Raw genomic sequence first — 17,169 nt, 5'->3', positions numbered from 1 at the left:
ACCATCTGCTTTCCTAGGCATTTAGCAGGGAGCTGGATTAGAAGTGGAACAGCCAGGACGAGAACCTGGGACAAGAACGAGGCCAGCATCGTGGGCGGTGGCTTACCTTGCTGCACCAAGTGCCAGCCCTGTGAATGTACTTAATACCATGGAATTTGAAAATGGGTTCAAATGACAATTTTTATGTTATGTGTATTTAACCATAATTTTAAAAAGTATATACAAGTCTACTTCAAAAACTTTGTGGAAAATGCGTAAAATTCATTAAGAAAGAACTATGCAAGGATGTAAAATTTTTTTGCACTAAAATAAATGTTCTCTTAATTCCAACTTTCCATAAACATTTTTAAAGTATCCTCTCTTGTACTATGTACATATATGTATTTTATATAGCAGTTTTCCACTGGTTCGATGAAAGTACATCAAGTCATATCATCCAGTCCTCTTCATTTATTCATTCAACGGATCTCTATGAAGCCCTGATTCAAGACCTTAATGTTTATGAAGATCTGTGCTACGAGCCAGGGTACAAGCGTAAATATAGTACGCTCTGTCCTTGTGTTACCCCAGGTCAGCTTAGGTGAACGCCGTATGAACAGTTCCCACCCTGCGTGGTGTGTGCATGCAGCTACGATCGTATGCAGCTGTGCAGACTGTGGGGAGTCTTGGCACCCATCAGAGCAGAGGGACAGGAAGGGGGAGGGTCCCTGCTAAGGAACAGCGTGGACAAGGCACAGGGAACACAGAGCATGGTACACAGTGTGTGCCACAAACAGTGCCTCCCCCATCAATGGTGCTGTGCTGTGGATCAATCTGCTAGGCTGCGAAACAAAGGAGCAAATCGTAGAGGGCCCCCTAGGCTGGGGACTGTAGGCTGCTGAGGGGAGTGGGGGTCGGAACATCTTGCCCAGCGTCCTAAGGATTCCTCAGTGCCCCCCGCCCCAGCCCCATGTGACTGAAGGGCTTGGTACTGATGAACGAGGTCGTGGTAGAAGACGACATGTAAAGAGCCTCAATTTTATTTATCTTGTGTACTAGATTTTGCTTTAAGATGCTGTTTAAAGGTAGGGTTCTGATTTTAAAAAATGCATTTCCAAATGCTGTTGTTGATGAGGAATCAAGGAAGCTTTTTATTAGAGTTGCTGGCAGATGGGGTTTTAAAACGCGGTATTCTGTGTTCAAAGAGTTTGATTAATCTATAGATATTTCTGAATCTCACCTGGCAGTACTTTGCACTTGCAATGCATTCAGTACATTGTGTTATGGAGATTATTTTAGAGATTTAACTTAGGGGTAATTTAGATATACTTTTGCCTTAGGGATCAATTTCAATAGCATGTTGCCCAATAGTGCAAAAGGAAGCTGTAGAAATGTAAACTGTGTAACTCTCTTCTTAGTCTTTTTTTTTCCTGATGTAAAATTGCACTGCAATAATTACTTTTTTCTGAGTTTGCTGTCTATTTCTGAGACATTAGGTTTTGTAATTTGATGTTGTGAACTTGGTAGACAACTCTGATTCTATATGCAGGATTAAACTTTGTGGAAAACAACAGTTAATTTTTTTTCAATGCTTAAAATGATATTCTGGGCAAGTTTTGTTTCTGTATGGACTATAGCCAGAATCCTACTGTTTTTCAATTTGTTTAAATGCAACAGCTTAGACAACATATGTACATGTTCAGCTGAAGATAAAAGATATCATTATTTTTAGCCTATTACAAAGAAAACCACATTTTTTTTCTTAAATGTCTTGATATAAAGTAATTTGAACACAATTTCTGCACGAATCATTTCCAAGAGATTGGCTGTCAAGTGCATTTTTTGTAAGTAGCACTCTCATAAGAACCAATGAGACTTTGCAAATTTAGATATATTCTAAGCCTGAAATGTGGTTGAAGATGTCAGATTTTAAACAGCACTTTGAGAAGTAGTTAACTTAAAAGTATAGCAATTCAGAGCATACCGAGAATGATTTTGAAGAGTAAAATCTTGATACACTGGAAAAAAAGTTGACAGATTCACTACAAGTAGGAGACAAGCAGGTACAGCTCCCACTTGTGAAAACTTTTCTCTTCGAACCGACTTCTGATACTGGTGTAAAAACCTCCAGCAAAGCTTACTCATTCCCAGTTCCTAAATCTGCCCCAAAGAAATTCTGCCAGGTGCCTTCTTTAAGGAAAAATAAGTTAGACCTATGCAAAATCACAGTACCAGAATGTATTTCCCTCAAGCCTGGTGCTCATGCAGGCAGGCACATGCCCATGTAGGAACTAGCACATTTGTTTGAGTGCATCAGATTGAAAGAAGGGAGCAAAGTGACTTGGAACCCAACTTCTACCATCATTACCAGTATTTTTGGTCAATTCCAACTTTCTTCTATTGGGCAGTAGCTGGTTGATGTGCCCCAATGTTTGGTGGACAAGATGCTATTATGTGTAAATTGTACCACCTTCTCTCCTACAAAAATCTGAATATTTAAGTATTGGAGGTATTTGCCTGCTATGCTTTCATCTTGCTATTATACACCGATTGAGCTCTTAATTATATGTAAGGATCAAATTAATTCCTAAATGAATGAAGTGGTATCTTCCTCAGTGTTTTCACATTCATATCAGAGGAAAGGAATTTCATGACACTGCCAGTCTTACTATGTGTTTGCAAGAATCGCTACTCTCCCACCACCTTTGGTAACCCTTCTGAGGTGCATCCCTGGTGTTGCATTGTATCGTCCTGAATTCAGAGATACCCTAAATGCCCGCTTCCTATGTCAATTTCCCTTAGCCCCATTTAACAAGATGTGTCCTGGGTAGAAGCTGTCTCTGTTCTGTTTGTGGCTTTGAGCACCTGGTGGTATGGCCATAACCTAAGGGTTGGCCCTTTTTGAAATTATTGAGACAACATAAATGTTCCAAGTTTTGTGATGTGGGGCTGTTTAATCAGTCCTCAGAGTTTATTTCCTTGCCTGTCTCACTGCAATAATGAACTTAATTTCACGAGGTTGTTGGGGAGGTGCTATGAGAACTGATATAGCAATTCAAGTTTTGTTAGTTTTAGCATGAAATGAGACTTTTAAAGTAGATGATTGTGCATCTGTAGTGGCCTGCAAGTGGTGCTAGGTGGTAAGGAGAGCCACCTGTGAGATGAGAGGCCTGTCCCAGCCTCTGATGATGGACTCCTCACCAGGCCACACATCACCTGGGGAGCATTCCGGACTCCCATTGCCTTGGCTGAACCCAGACGGATTATGTGAGGATCTCCTTGGGTGGAGCCCAGGCACTAATATTTTATAAAGCTCCCCAGGGGATCACAATATGCAGCCAAGTTTTTGAGAGCTGATGCTGAAGGGGGATTGGAAAGTCTCCAGTTCTTGTACCAGCTGAATGGGTGATACCTAGATTCCATAGCCCGTACTTCAGTCTTTTATGTCTCCTGTAAACAGAGACTTAAGCATCGTGCTGAAAGTATGTTATTTCTCTTGGTCATACATAGCTGAGTATGAATTAGATTATTAAGCTCTCTCCAAAAAGCCAATGTTAACGAGTTGGTGTTAAGCTGGGAAAGAGAGCAGAGGTCTCTAGACATCTAAGGACAGGAAGTAGTTCACGAGATGGGGAAAAACACAGAAGCAAAAGGAATTTCGAGAGTAGCACCCTCAGGCTGCTTGTTGCTTTTGGAAATTAGTCCTTGCAAAAGGACCACCCAAGAGCCAGCTAGCCTGTCTCAAAGCTTAGGACTGTGGCCCTGGTGAAAACATGCCACGTACCCAGAATGTGGAGTGAGGGAAGAAACATTTAAATATTCATTGCGTGCTGAATATAGTCACACTATAACCAAAATCCAATTCACTGGTTTTCAGAATGATATATATTTTTAAACCCCCCCCCCTTTTTTTTTTTTTTGAGAAAAAGGACTAAAATCATTCCATACTCAAAATGTCTTTTAATTCTTCTCAACAAACAAGGCTGAGATAACTGGAAAAGACACACAGGACACATACAAAAGAGAAAATGGAATCTTGCTTCATTTCATATACAAAAAATTACCTACAGTGGGTCAGTGATATAAGTGTAGGAGCTAAAACTCCTAGAAGAAACTCCAGGAAGAAAATGTAAGTCCTCTTGACCTTGGATTTGACCATGGATTCTAAGATATAGTACCAAGAGCACAAGCTCAAAAGAAAAATAAAGTAGACCACATAGAAATCAAAAACTTTTCTGAACATCAGACACCTTCAAAAAAGTCGAATGACAGCCTGCGAAATGGGAGGAAATATTTGTAAACCATATTTGTTGTGAGAGTGTAGTTTGTAATATGAGAAATTCTTTTTTTTTTTTTTTGACAGGCAGAGTTAGAGACAGAGAGAAAGGTCTTCCTTCTGTTGGTTCACCCCCCAAATGGCCGCTGCAGCTGGCGCACTGCGTCAATCCGAAGCCAGAAGCCAGGTGCTTCTCCTGTCTCCCATGCGGGTACAGGGCCCAAGGACTTGGGCCATCCTCCACTGCCTTCCCGGGCCACAGCAGAGAGCTGGCCTGGAAGAGGAGCAACTGGGACAGAACCCGGCTCCCCAACCAGGACTAGAACCCGGTGTGCCGGCGCCTCAGGCAGAGGATTAGCCTAGTGAGCTGCAGTGCGGGCCAAGAAATTCTTTCGATTGAAAATGAAAAGACAACCAGTGTAAAAATGGGCAAAGGCATTTAATAGACATTTCTCCACAGGAGATACACAGATGTCCAATAATAAACATGTGAAAAAAGGCCATCACCATGTGTGAATAGGGCAGTGCAAATCAAAACCATAGTGAGTTACCACCTCATTCCTATTAGGATAGCCATAATTTCTGTTTAGAAAGGAAAATAACAAGTGTTGACAAGGATGTGGAAAAATTGGAATCTTCATATATTGCTGATAGAAATGTAATATGGCAACAACTGTGTAAAATAATTTGACAATTCCTCAAATAGTTGAAAACAGAATTACCATTTGACCTAGCAATTTCACTCCTAAGTATATAGCCAAGAGAATTGAAAATGGGTTTTCAAACAAAGATGTATGCACAAATGTTCTGACAAACATTGTTCATGATAGCCAAAAGGGAGAGCTAACTGAAGTATCCACCAAATGATGAATGGACAGCAAAATTGATATGTCCATACAGTGGAACTTATTCAGCCAGGGAAGGAATGGAGTGCTATATCATTCATGAATTCAGAAAACATTATGCTAAGAGAAGCTAATCATAAAAGGGCACATATTGTATGATCTCGTTTATAAGTAATATCCAGATTAGACAAATCCATAGAGATAGAAAGCAGGTTAGCAATTCCCAGGGGCTGAGAGATGGGGGAAGACAGTGATGGTTCAGTAGGTATAGAGTGAGGTCAGTGTTGTGGTGCAGCAGATTGAGCCACCATTCCCTACACCAACATCCCGCATCACAGTGCCAGCTTGAGCCCTAGCTACTCTGCTTCTGATACAGCTTCCTGCTAGTGTGCTGGGAAGGCAGAAGATGGCCAAAGTACTTTGGTCCTTAACACTTATATGGAGGACCAGGATGGAGCTCTTAGTTTTGGCCTGGTCCAGACCTGGCTGTTGGATGTTGAGCCATTTAGAGGGTAGAGGATGGAAGATTCTCTCTCTCTCCCCACGGTGTGTGTGTGTGTTGCTGTGGCTTTCAAATATATTAAAAATAGGTATGGGGTTTCTTTAAGGTATAATGAAATCTAGAAACCTTCTAGAGTGGTGATGGTTGCACAATGTTGTAAGTGGACTAAAAGCCACTAAGCTTTATTCTTTAAAAATGGTTAAAATATGGGGCCAGTGTTGTGACACACTGAGTTAAGCTACTGCATGTGACCCTGGCCTCCCACATGGGTGCCGGTTTATGTCTCAGCTGCTCCTCTTCTGATCCAACTCCCTACTATTGATACTGGGTAGGCAGCAGAAGATGGCCCCTGCCACCCATGTGGGTGACCTGGAAAAAGCTCTTGGCTTCGGCCTGGCCCATCCCTGGACTTTATAACAATTTGGGGAATAAACTAGTGATGGAAGACCTCTTTCTTCGTCTCTCTCTCTTTCAAATAAATAAGTAAATCTTAAAAAAAAAAAAAGTTAAAATAGTGAATTCTATGTTATGGGAACTTTACCTCCATTAAAAAAATACCTTCCTGGGGCTGGTGCTGTGGCACAGAGGGTAAAGCCGACACCTGCAGTGCCAGCATCCTATTGGGTGTCAGTTCGAGTCCCGGCTGCTCCACTTCCTATCTAGCTCTCTGCTACGACCTGGGAAAGCAGTAGAATATGGCCCAAGTCCATCTTTTAAAAAACATATCTTCCTTACCTCATTTGCCCTTTCTCCTGAGCAAGTAGTCTTAAGCCAGTCATCAGCCTTGCTAGAGGGCCTTGTCCCATCAGCTCTTTGTACAGTGTTTTCCTCCACCATCACTTAAGTATAGAGTCACTGCACTGGTGCAGGTTTCATACCAGCACTCTTAAACCTCACTGCCCAGATTCCACTCCTGACCTGGAGAGGTGTGTGTTTGCCCACATGGAAGCCCAGCCACCTCGTGCTTCCCAGAGGAGTTTCCCCATTGGTGGAATTAGAAATCGGGTTTCCAGTGCAACCCTGCCACCCAACTGGACTGGCCTCTCACAGAGTCGCTAAGGAATGTTAACTCTTGGAGACCCGGCAGGCACAGGCCATTCCTGCAAACCCGGAAGACTGAAAAGTCACGTGTACCAAAATGTACACTTGTGTGGGGAGAGGAGGGGGTAAGGCTGTTATTGAGTTTCAACGCTTTCAGGACTGGATGTGGGAGAGTCATTTCTGGTGGCCCGGAAGGTGGATCTCCAAGCCCACAGCATGATCTAAAAGTGGAAGGAAGTTATATTAATCATTCCCTTAATTGTCATGTTCTCTTTTTCTCTCTCTTTTTCTGCTGGGGTCAGCAGGAATGGGAATCTTTTTTTTTTTTTTCCTTTTAGATGAGTCTTATTATAATTATGATTATACTGAAAGACCTGGATGGGAGGAATGCTGCAATCTGAATTAAAAATAGCATTTTCTCTCCTCCCACACACAACACTTGAGTGCTCTGAATGCCTTTTATAAATGCAGACTTTCTGCCTGGCTAGATAAAAGAAGCTGTCACTTCATTTCCATAACGAAGTCGTTCCCCAGAGAATTCCATTGTTTTAGCAATAGAATTTTTGTAAAAGGCCTCTTATTTTGCCTGAAAAAGGTACCAGAATGAACTTTTGAGAGCTTTTTAGACAAAACAATTAAGGCGCAAGAGAGCTCTGCTCCAGTTTGGAGGTGTTGAGAGTTGTACCTGGGCGGCTCTCCGGTGCCATGATCTCAGAAGTCCCTGCATCTGGAAGACGATTGAAGTGGGGGAAGAAACCCGTTATGTTTCCCTCCTGTTAGAAGCCCGGGCAATGCAGTAACCTGGGAATGCATATTCTAGAGCGGGTGGCAAACAGATGTTGCTAATTCTAAAGAGTTTTAAATATTTATTTTTAAAGAGATGTCGGAAACTCCTAGACTGCTTCTTGTGTAAAGAACTCCTTTGGGATTTTTAATGAATACGATCATGAGAGATTTTAATTGAGTTTCAGGACTTTGAAGGCCAGCTGTGACTGTGGCTTGCCAGGCTCTTTGACTCATGAAATAGTAGTTGATATTTTCCTTTATTTGAGCTTAAAATCTCATAGTGAGTGACCAGTGAGGACTTTTCTTGGCAGCGTGACCTGTAGTGGGCTCAGAAAGGGCCGGGAGCATGTGCTCACACTCCATACCGCTCTGTATGCTGGGTCTTGGCTCCAAATATGGTTATCAAATCGTCAGCTGCACATTCATAGAAAGAAAGAACAGTTGCATTTCTCAGTATTTAGCCGGCACCAGGTTACCCACATCAAAGTGTACCTGCCTTTGGTGTTTCTACAGGTAATCCTGGGATTTATTGCCAGGTGGTGTTTCTGTTCCATGGTGTTCACAGCTAAGACCCTTGAAATCTCAGTTTTAAGCTGTATAGTTTTATTAAGCCTCCTTCAAAAAGGAGAGAAGTTTTCAATAGTGCCTTTGTCTTGCAATACTTTTGTTCTCATTGCATCAGAATGTTGTAATATTGAAGCAAAGAGGCACTACCTGGAATCCTGTGAAAAAAGAAATTACCTTTGGAGTCTTCATATTTGTTGACTTTTAATATGGTAAAGCAGATAGACAAGCGAAGTTGACTTAATATTCATATGGAAGGCCCTATTGGCCCTGAATTATATGCAAAAGTTGGGTAGTTAAAACTGTGCCTCATTTGGAGTTTTGGATGATAGTTCTATTATTTTAAAGTCTTTGAACATGGTCCTTAATTATGTAGCAGCACTAGAACTTTTTACTTTTTGTAGATTTCTTTTTTATTTATTTGAAAGGCAGAGTTACAGAGAGAGAGAGGGAGAAAGAGATCTTCCATCCATTGATTGGCTCTCCAAATGGTTGCAATGGCCAGGATTGGGCCACATTGAAGCCAGGAGTTTCTTCCAGGTCTCCCATGTGGGTGCAGAGGCCCAAGCACTTGAGCCATCCTCTGCTGCTTCTCCCAAGTACATTAGTAGGGAGCTGGATCAGAAGTAGAGTAGCTGGGCCTCAAACTGGAGCCCATATTAGATTCTGGCATCGCAGGTGACGGCTTAACCAGCTATGCTGCAGCACCGACCCGAGCACTAGGTCTTCTAAGCATAGTTTGAGGTCCTAGTTGTAGCCATGCTTTTGCATAGTAAATATTTTATAAAGAGAACAGGAAGTTGTGCTTTGATAGGATTCTTTCACGGTTATGTTTTCAGTACACTGAATTTAATGAATTTTGTTACTTCTGTCCAAAAGGCTGGGGGTAGGCAATATATATGGATTCTGTCTTGTCATTTGATCTTAACCTGTGATTTCATGCTTCGTGCAATCAGGCCAAGTAAAATAGTTGAGGATGTTATTGCATAACTCCTTACAATAGGGCACAAAGAGAATAGGAAGAAATATTTCTTTTGTAGAATTTTTGTTTTTTTTTTATATATATTGTGTTATTTAAAAAAAAGAGAGCAATATAGCAGAAACTGAAAAAGACTTAAAGAACTGGACTCTGACACATGGTTTCCTTATTTATTTATTTATTTATTTGGAAGGCAGAGTTAGATCTTCCACCAGATGGTTCCCTCTGCAAATGACTGCAAACAGCTGGGGTGGGGCTAGGCCAGGCCAAAACCAGGAGCCAGGAACTCCATCCTCGTCTCCCATGTGGGTGGCAGGGGTCTAAGCACAGGGGCCACCTTCTGCTGCCTGCTCAGGCTTCTTAGCAGGGGGCTGGATAGGAAGTGGAGCAGCTGGGACTCAGGACTCAGATACTCACGTGGAAGACGAGGGCTAGGTTAGTCTGTTGTACCAGGATGCTGGCCTCTACACATGGTTTCTGTGGAACTTTGCTGCTCAGAATGTTTTAGAAATTATCAAAGCAGGCAGCCCAAGCCATGTTCTTCTTTCCCAGGTTTTACCCAGTCCAGCAAAACCCTGACCTCCTCCAGCAGGCATGAACACAACTCTCCCCTGGGGAGAAGGTGTGTGATGACTCATGCAGCCAGAAAGGGGATGTGTAACCACAGTGTGGCCTCCTAGCTTCTTGATCAAGATCCCTACATCTCCTGGGCCTTAGGGCTTTCTGCTGAATGTCAGCAATGCCCCCGGGAGCACAGTGGTAAACGAATGTGGCCAGGAATAAACTGTCTGTAAAGAGCATGTGCCTTCTAGTCTTTAGAATCATTTCCTGAGGCTGCTGCTGGAGCATAATGGGTAAAACTGCCCCCTGCTCACCAGCATCCCATATGGGCACCGGTTCAAGTCCTGGCTGATCCACTTCTAATCCAGCTCCTTGTTAATGCAACCGGGAAATCAGCAGAAGATGGCCCACGTGCTTGGGCCCCTGCACCCACGTGGGAGACCGGGGAGAAGCTCCTGGCTCCTTGTTTCTGACTGGCCCAGCTCTGGCCGTTGTGGCCATCTGGGGAGTGAACCAGCAGATTGAAGATCTCAATATCCACCCCCCACCACCACCACCAATAACTCTGACTTTCAAATAAATAGATAAATAAATCTTTTAAAAATTTTTTAATAAAAGTATTTCCTGCAGATGGCGTTCCATAGCTATTCAGTACAGATGAGGAATTTCACATCTGTCTCTTCAACTTATATTTTATTTTCATTTTATTCTTGATAGGCAGACGTACTTGTCTCTGGATGTATAATTATATTTCATAGCAAACGATGCACTCTATCAATGAGGAGATGTAACCTGCATACAAATCCAAACACCTGCAGAGTGTCGGTGTGGATGAAGCCTTACCTTATGTGCTAAAGCATGCTAATAATAGGAAATGGTGCCGCGGATCGACGTGCAGTAAAGAAAGTGTTTAATGGTTGATCATAGGAGTTTTTCAGCATATTTGTCTCTCTGATAATGTGTTCTTTAGGCAGATACTAATTTTAGATGATAGTCCCTGAACACAAACCAATTAATAGCTGTAAAAAGTGCCCCAAGTGTATGCTAAGTATCCACAGATTGCCAGTTTGGAAGCAATTTTGCTGTAGGTAAGTCATACGAGCGGTCAATGTTGACTGAACAGGGAGCATGTGATCCGCTACATAAATCCAGTTCCTCAGAATACTTTGAGTGTTGGCCTTGGTCCCACTCTTGACCTCCGTGCAATACTGCCTGAGATCTGACCGGCCTGTGTGGATTCCTCTGTCTCCAGAGAGCTCTGTACCAGAAATGTGTTTCCTGGGGAGAGGGAGCCCTTGGCCCTGCGTGACTGCCCTTTATGCCCCTCTGGGAGCTGCAAGGAGACACCAGGTCCCTGCTAGGCCAAGTGCTGTGGTCCAGAGGAAGCGTTTCCAAAGTCTCAACTGCGGCAGCCCTGGCTGCTCCTTTCTTTCTCAGAAAGAACAGGGCCCTGGTCCTGGGTGGGAGGAAGAGGCTCTCCTGCAGAACGTCTCATTGATGTGTTGAGCAGTTTCCCTGTTGGCTTCTGTAATGATTTCTTCCCAAGTCACCCAAAAGGGAGTTCTCTTATTTGATGACCACAGGAGGAGGACGCTTGAGGACAAGGCAACGTGAAAGCAAAATACCACGTTCTCAAACTCTGAGTCAGTAAGTGTTTATCCAGGGGCTGCCATTTGCAGAAGCTCCCCAAGGCTCAGAAAAAGCAGCCACAGACCCTCCCTTTACACAGTGTCCCACAGGCTATGTAGGCGGACAGGGACTAGACTGATGAGTATCCTAAGCAAAAGGAATAAAAATGAAGGGAGCTCATGTGCAAGAGAAAAACGCTTTGGCTTTCAAATGCCATAGCCTGGGAGGGTGAAGGAGAGAGTCCTCCAGAAAGTAGGTTTGAGCTGGCTCTGGATGTGTGGCTTGAATTTCCACCAGTGCAGCAGCGGTGGGGACTCTCAGGGAGGAAGTGAGAAAGGACTTGTGGCTGGTTCCACGTGCTGGAGAAGATGTAGGAAGTCCAGCTGGAACAGCATGTTGGGACCACATTGTAAAGGTCTTAACCATCCACCGAAGAGTCAGGAAGATCTTAGGGGAGCTGTATGAACCACAGAAGAGATGGCATGGAGAAATTGTGTTGTAACCCTTCACTTAGGGGAGCTGTATGAACCACAGAAGAGATGGCATGGAGAAATTGTGTTGTATAGTGTCTGCTTTAGAAGTTTGATCCAATAGGGATGACTCTGTCGGTCTAGGAGGCAAGGAAGACCAATTTGCAGGCGGCTGCCGTGAGAGGAACAGAGTCTGAACTTGAGTGGTGGCAGTGAGAATGGTGAAAGTGTAGGATGGGTGAGAGTAGCCTACTAACAACGGACCATGGGAGAAAGAAGAAAAGATAGAGCTGCCCTTAGCACAAGTGTGAAATTAAAGAGGAGGAACTGGTGTGGGAGGACTCGTGGAAAGATTAGAATCGGTCCCAAGCCACGTATCCTGCTGATGCCGAGCAGCTTGCTGAGGGTTCTCAGGGCTCAGGATGCAGATTGAAGAACTATCTGCAGCAGAAGGAAATTATTATAGGAAGATCAGAAAATTGAAAGTAGCCTTGGAGAATACATCCCTGAGAGTTAGGAATTACAGGCAGAAGAGCAAGAGAGTGATGTGCGGAACAGGATGGCCCTGTCTCTGTTCAGCCAGGCTACTTTGGTTGTAAGAGACAAAACTCCAAGTGATCCAAGGAAAAAATGAAATTTCTTGTATGAATTTTCTTTATTATGAGAGAGCATGAGCAAGTGGAGGGAGCACAGTAAGTTGTTTTTCAGTCATTTGTCACTTTTTCGGAGTCGACAGGTGTCACTTCCTCCAGTGCAGCCATCTGTATCTACAAATTCCATAATGAAAAATTCTTAAAGGGAAGATTTCATCTGCACTGATCCTACACAGACGGTTTCCCACAATATGGCAGAGTAACTATTTGATGTGATGCCCTCATATTAGGGATCACTGATCATCTAGAGATGACAAGGTATGCAGGAGGGTTGTGTGGATTATGTGCAGGTGCTAAATCGCTTTGTGGAGGGAACCTGAGCATGCTCATGTCTTGGAATCAGCAGGGAGTTCCTGGGACCATTGCCTGGGGATATGGAGGGAAGGCTGTTTTCAGAGCAATCTTGGCCTTTGTCCAACTGTGTGAGTGATGGGAAGACTTACCCTAAAAACAGTGTCTCCTCCTGGGTCCTGGCCCCGCAGCATCAACATCACCTGGAAACTTGTTGAAAATGCATGGTCTTTGGCCTGCCTGAAGCAGAAATCCTGGGTGTGGCCCAGCAATCTGTGGTCTTACAAGGCCTCCAGCCATTTCTCCTGCCGGGTCAAGTGTGAGAACCACTGCCTCAGAGGTCCCATGTCCCCCTCCATGCCCTACAAGGGCTTCCTTAAGTGTGGCTGTTGAAAAGCCCTGAGGATCGAAGACATAGGCTCCTGGTGACAAGGAGGCGGGGATTTCGTGCATCTTGAAAGGAGATGGCGGCTGCTCAAAAGGCACTAATGACTAAAAATGTCAGGGCCTGGAAGAGCAGAAAAGAGAAGTCTGAGGTGTAATTTCACTGTTGCTGAGTCTGTGGAGAGCTCTCCTTTGGCTGGCAGGTGTTGGAGGGGCTCCAGGCCCTGGGAGCACAGAGAAAGGCGAGATGGGCTTAAATTACAGCTCTAGAGTAGTGACTCCTAGGGAGCAAGGGTTAAGTCCTGGAATAGATTTGGGATATGGATCATTTAATTTAAATTCAGATTCTTCCACTACACCCTCTAAGGAGGTTGCAAAAGAAGGACATCTCAAGATTTCTTTCATCAAGGAGCTTATAAACAGTTTGAGCCTTCAAGACTGAAATAAATCCAGTGAAGTATAAAAAAGACAGTCGTGTACCAGAATGCTGAATTGAGAAGGACCTTGGGTTGAAACGTGTGATTGTTACTGAAGGTAGTGTGGGTAGAGAGGGAAAGGGAAAGTGACATTATGTCATTTTTTTCCTCAGGACAGAGGATGAAACTGACAACCTGATGTAATTCTCCAGGTTTAATGGCAAGGTGTTGGACGGCCTGGCTGCAGGAAGTCCTTTTCCTTGCTCTCTTCTTCCTGAACTTGCCAAGCTTTGTCAGAACTACTACGTCAAAGTCATGGCTGCTGTTCAAAGACTTTGAACTTGGAGTATTGTTAAAATATCTGTAGGAGAAACGGCTTTTTATCCCGGACATCTTACATGAAAAGAGACTCAAAGAGCAGCCTGGACTATTTGTTTCAGATCGAATTTCTTTTTTTAAGATTTTATTTATTTGTGAGAGGCAGAGTTAGAGAGAAGAGAGGTCTTCCATCCACTGGTTCACTCCCCTAAATGACCGCAATGGCCAGAATTAGGCTGATCCAAAGCCAGGAGCCAGGAGCTTCTTCCAGGTCTCCCACATTGGTGCAGGGGTCCAAACAATTGAGCCATTTTACACTGCCTTCCCAGGCCATAAGAGAGAGCTGGATCGGAAGAGGAGAAGCCGGGACATGAACTGGTGCCCATATGGGGTGCCGGTGCCACAGGAGGAGACATAGCCCACTTCACCACAACACTGAGCTCCTCAGATCAACTTTCAGACTTATTCCATTCATGGGAGAACATGAATGAGCCTGTCTATGATGCCTTCCTTTTGTAGGATGAAGTGTGCAAATTACTGAACTTCCTTAGTGGGGAGAATTAAGTTGAGCCAGATCTGGCTTGGTAGGGATGAAGAAAACACTTCAGATAGACATGCTGCTTTTTTTCGTTTTACTCCTTTGCCTCATGCTGCTCACTGGGGTAAGTGGACAGAGCACTCCATCAGAAACCGAGAGAGAAGGAGGGCAGGATTCTGTTACAGGTGGGCCTGGATACTGATTAGGTCTGGGAGAGAGAAATAGAAAATATCCTGAGTCAACGGGAAGCCAGGAATTTGGAATCTCAGCCAAGGCACCAGGAAGATGTTTTTCTGACAAGTGTACATGTAATGTGATCTGTTTTTAGCCCTTTCTTGGATGGGTTTTCTTAACTGCAGCTGTGGCATGCAGGTGTCGGGAGTTTCTTTGCATTGCGTGGTGGTGGCGGGGTGACTTTGGGTGTATTTGGGAGCAAAGTCTTCCCCTCCTTAACACTTGCAAAGGGTGGTGGTGTTTGATAGACATGACTTGTGTGTGTGCACGTGTGGGTGGGTGGGGGAGCACTGAGACCCAAATGTGGTCAATTTTAAAGTCAGAAGGAAGGCTTATCTCTTCTTTCAAGGTATTGAGAACAGTGCTGTTGTTCATTTCTTAATCAAGGAGACCCAGTTGAAATGGAAAATAAAAAGTGAGTATAGAAATTAGCTATACATCTCTGGATCAGACAAACATATGCTGAGGTTGTTTCTTATATCTTGAAATTCAATGCCCGGCTGACTTCTGCTGATCTTTTACTTCCTTCTTACTGTTAAGTTTTGTAAGAAAAGTGTTCCAGGCTGGTGCTGTGGCATAGCGGGCAAAGCCGCCACCTGCAGTTCCGGCATCCCATTTGGGCACCAGTTCGAATCCTGGCTGCTCCACTTCTGATCCAGCTCTCTACTATGGCCTGGGAAAGCAATAGAAGATGACACAAGTCCTTAGGCCTCTGCACCCATATTGGAGACCTGGAAGAAGCTCCTGGCTCCTGCCTTTGGATCAGCACAGCTCTGGCCACCACAGCCATTTGGAGAGTGAACCAGTGAATGGAAGACCTCTCTGCCTCTGCCTCTGCCTCTCTGTAACTCTGCCTTTCAAATAAATAAATAAATCTTTTAAAAAAGAAAAGCTTTCCTCAGCTCCTGCTTCCAATGGAGCTACCTCCTTTGAGATTGCAAATTTCAATGCTTTTCCTTTATAATACCTATCCCCATTAAAAAATTGTGTGTGTGTGTGCGTGTGTGCATGCATGTGTATACTAAAAATCATTTATTATAGTTCTTCATTGCCTGGTCCTTTTGAGATAAGGGACACCTTGAGACCAGAATTCTTGTCTGTTTTCTTCATCCTTTGTACCCCCAATTGGACATGGCCTACTTGGTGTAGTGGCACCAAGGAAAATTGTGTTGAGTGAATGAGTTAATTAATCAGGAAGAACTTGGTAAACTGTATTCACTATAAAAGTGAGGATTAATTATATGAGAAGCAGACACCTCCTTTCTCACTTCTGCCCTAATTTTGTCTCTCCGTTCCTTAAAGGTCTGTATTTTGAGGTATGCTCATCAGTGTTTTGCCAGTTCCAAATCTAAGATTTGGTATTATTCATTCTTGCCCACTTTTTTTTTTGAGATAAGGGACCACTTTTATCCTCTTGGGAATATTATTTCTTACACCCACAGTGCTCACCTGTGATGCCTGCTACTGTTCAATACATGTTCCTGATGTGGAGATGACAAACACGGCTGGTACTTGTGGATGATTTATGTGGGAAGCACACGGGATCCTAGCAAAGCACGTAAATTCCGTGTGCTTCATCATCTCCAATGCCACCCATGTAAATTCCTGTACCTCAGGTAGGCTTCTTAGGAGTATACAAGTCTGAGGCGCTGTGGCGTAGTGGGTAAAGCTGCTGCCTGCAAGTGCCAGCATCCCATATGGGCGCTGGTTCTAGTCCCGGCTGCTCCTCTTCCGATCCAGCTCTCTGCTATGGCCTGGGAAACAGTACGAGATGGCCCAAGTCCGGGCCCCTGCACCTGTGTGGGAGACCTGGAAGAAGCTCCTGGCTCCTGGCTTCGGATTGGCGTAGCTCCAGCCGTTGCAGCTAACTGGGAAGTGAACCGGTAGATGGAAGACTTTCTCTCTCTCTCTCTCTCTCTCTCTCTCTCTCTCTCTCACCTCCTCCCTCCCTCCCTCTCTCCTTCTCTGTGTAACACTGACTTTCAAATAAATAAATAAATCTTTAAAAAAAAACAAAGAGTATACAAGTCTGAATCATTAGCTAATATTGGTCCAGGAGAGAGCTGTTTCCTGGTCTGACTTGAACAGGATGAGGGTAGGAAAAGATCAAAAAAATCAGCTGTGGGAAATATTAATGATTAGGATATTGGATAGGTGTTTTCATTAAAACCAGCAAACGAATAGCCAACTCATATCCAGTTCTTTCCTAATAGGGCCTCACGGCTCACTTCTGTGTAAGTGTTAGCCTTGGTGGGTGGAATGGCGCACAGCCAAGTGGAAAACTCTCACAGCCCCACAGATCCTGTAGGAGCTGCGTGGTGTGTGCCAACTCACCATGCTGCTGCACGTGCCTCTCATGCCCACCTTGCAATGTCGCTTCTTTTGCATCAGGCTCTGTACCTTGCCTTTCTCCTGCAGGTTCCAGCCTTCGCTATTGGTGTTTTACTTCTACGCACTGCACGCTAGCGGCTAGCATAGGAAGCCACGCTGGCAGGTGTACATTTGGGTGCTCTGGGGACAGCTGAGTGTTGGTGCCTTGCCAAAGCTGGCTTTTATATCCTGGCTCAGAGCTCAGTACTGGGCTTATGACCACTAATAATACTTTGTGTTTACATAGTGCCTTTCTTTTAGGGACCTCTGAGTGCTTTGCAGGCGCGATCTTATTGATCTTCCCAGCAACCAAATGAGGCATGAAAATGCAGA

General features: G+C 44.1%; 1 protein-coding gene across 6 annotated transcripts in view; it reads left to right on the top strand.

The window, feature by feature from the left end:
• The window catches only part of ATXN1 (ataxin 1), a 451,390-nt gene that overhangs the window by 256,571 nt on the left and 177,650 nt on the right, over positions 1–17,169 (top strand). The window lies entirely within an intron of this gene.

Source organism: Oryctolagus cuniculus, chromosome 5, assembly GCF_964237555.1.
Source record: "Oryctolagus cuniculus chromosome 5, mOryCun1.1, whole genome shotgun sequence".
Classification (NCBI taxonomy): Eukaryota; Metazoa; Chordata; class Mammalia; order Lagomorpha; family Leporidae; genus Oryctolagus; species Oryctolagus cuniculus.
This window is presented reverse-complemented; position numbering and strand designations above follow the sequence as displayed.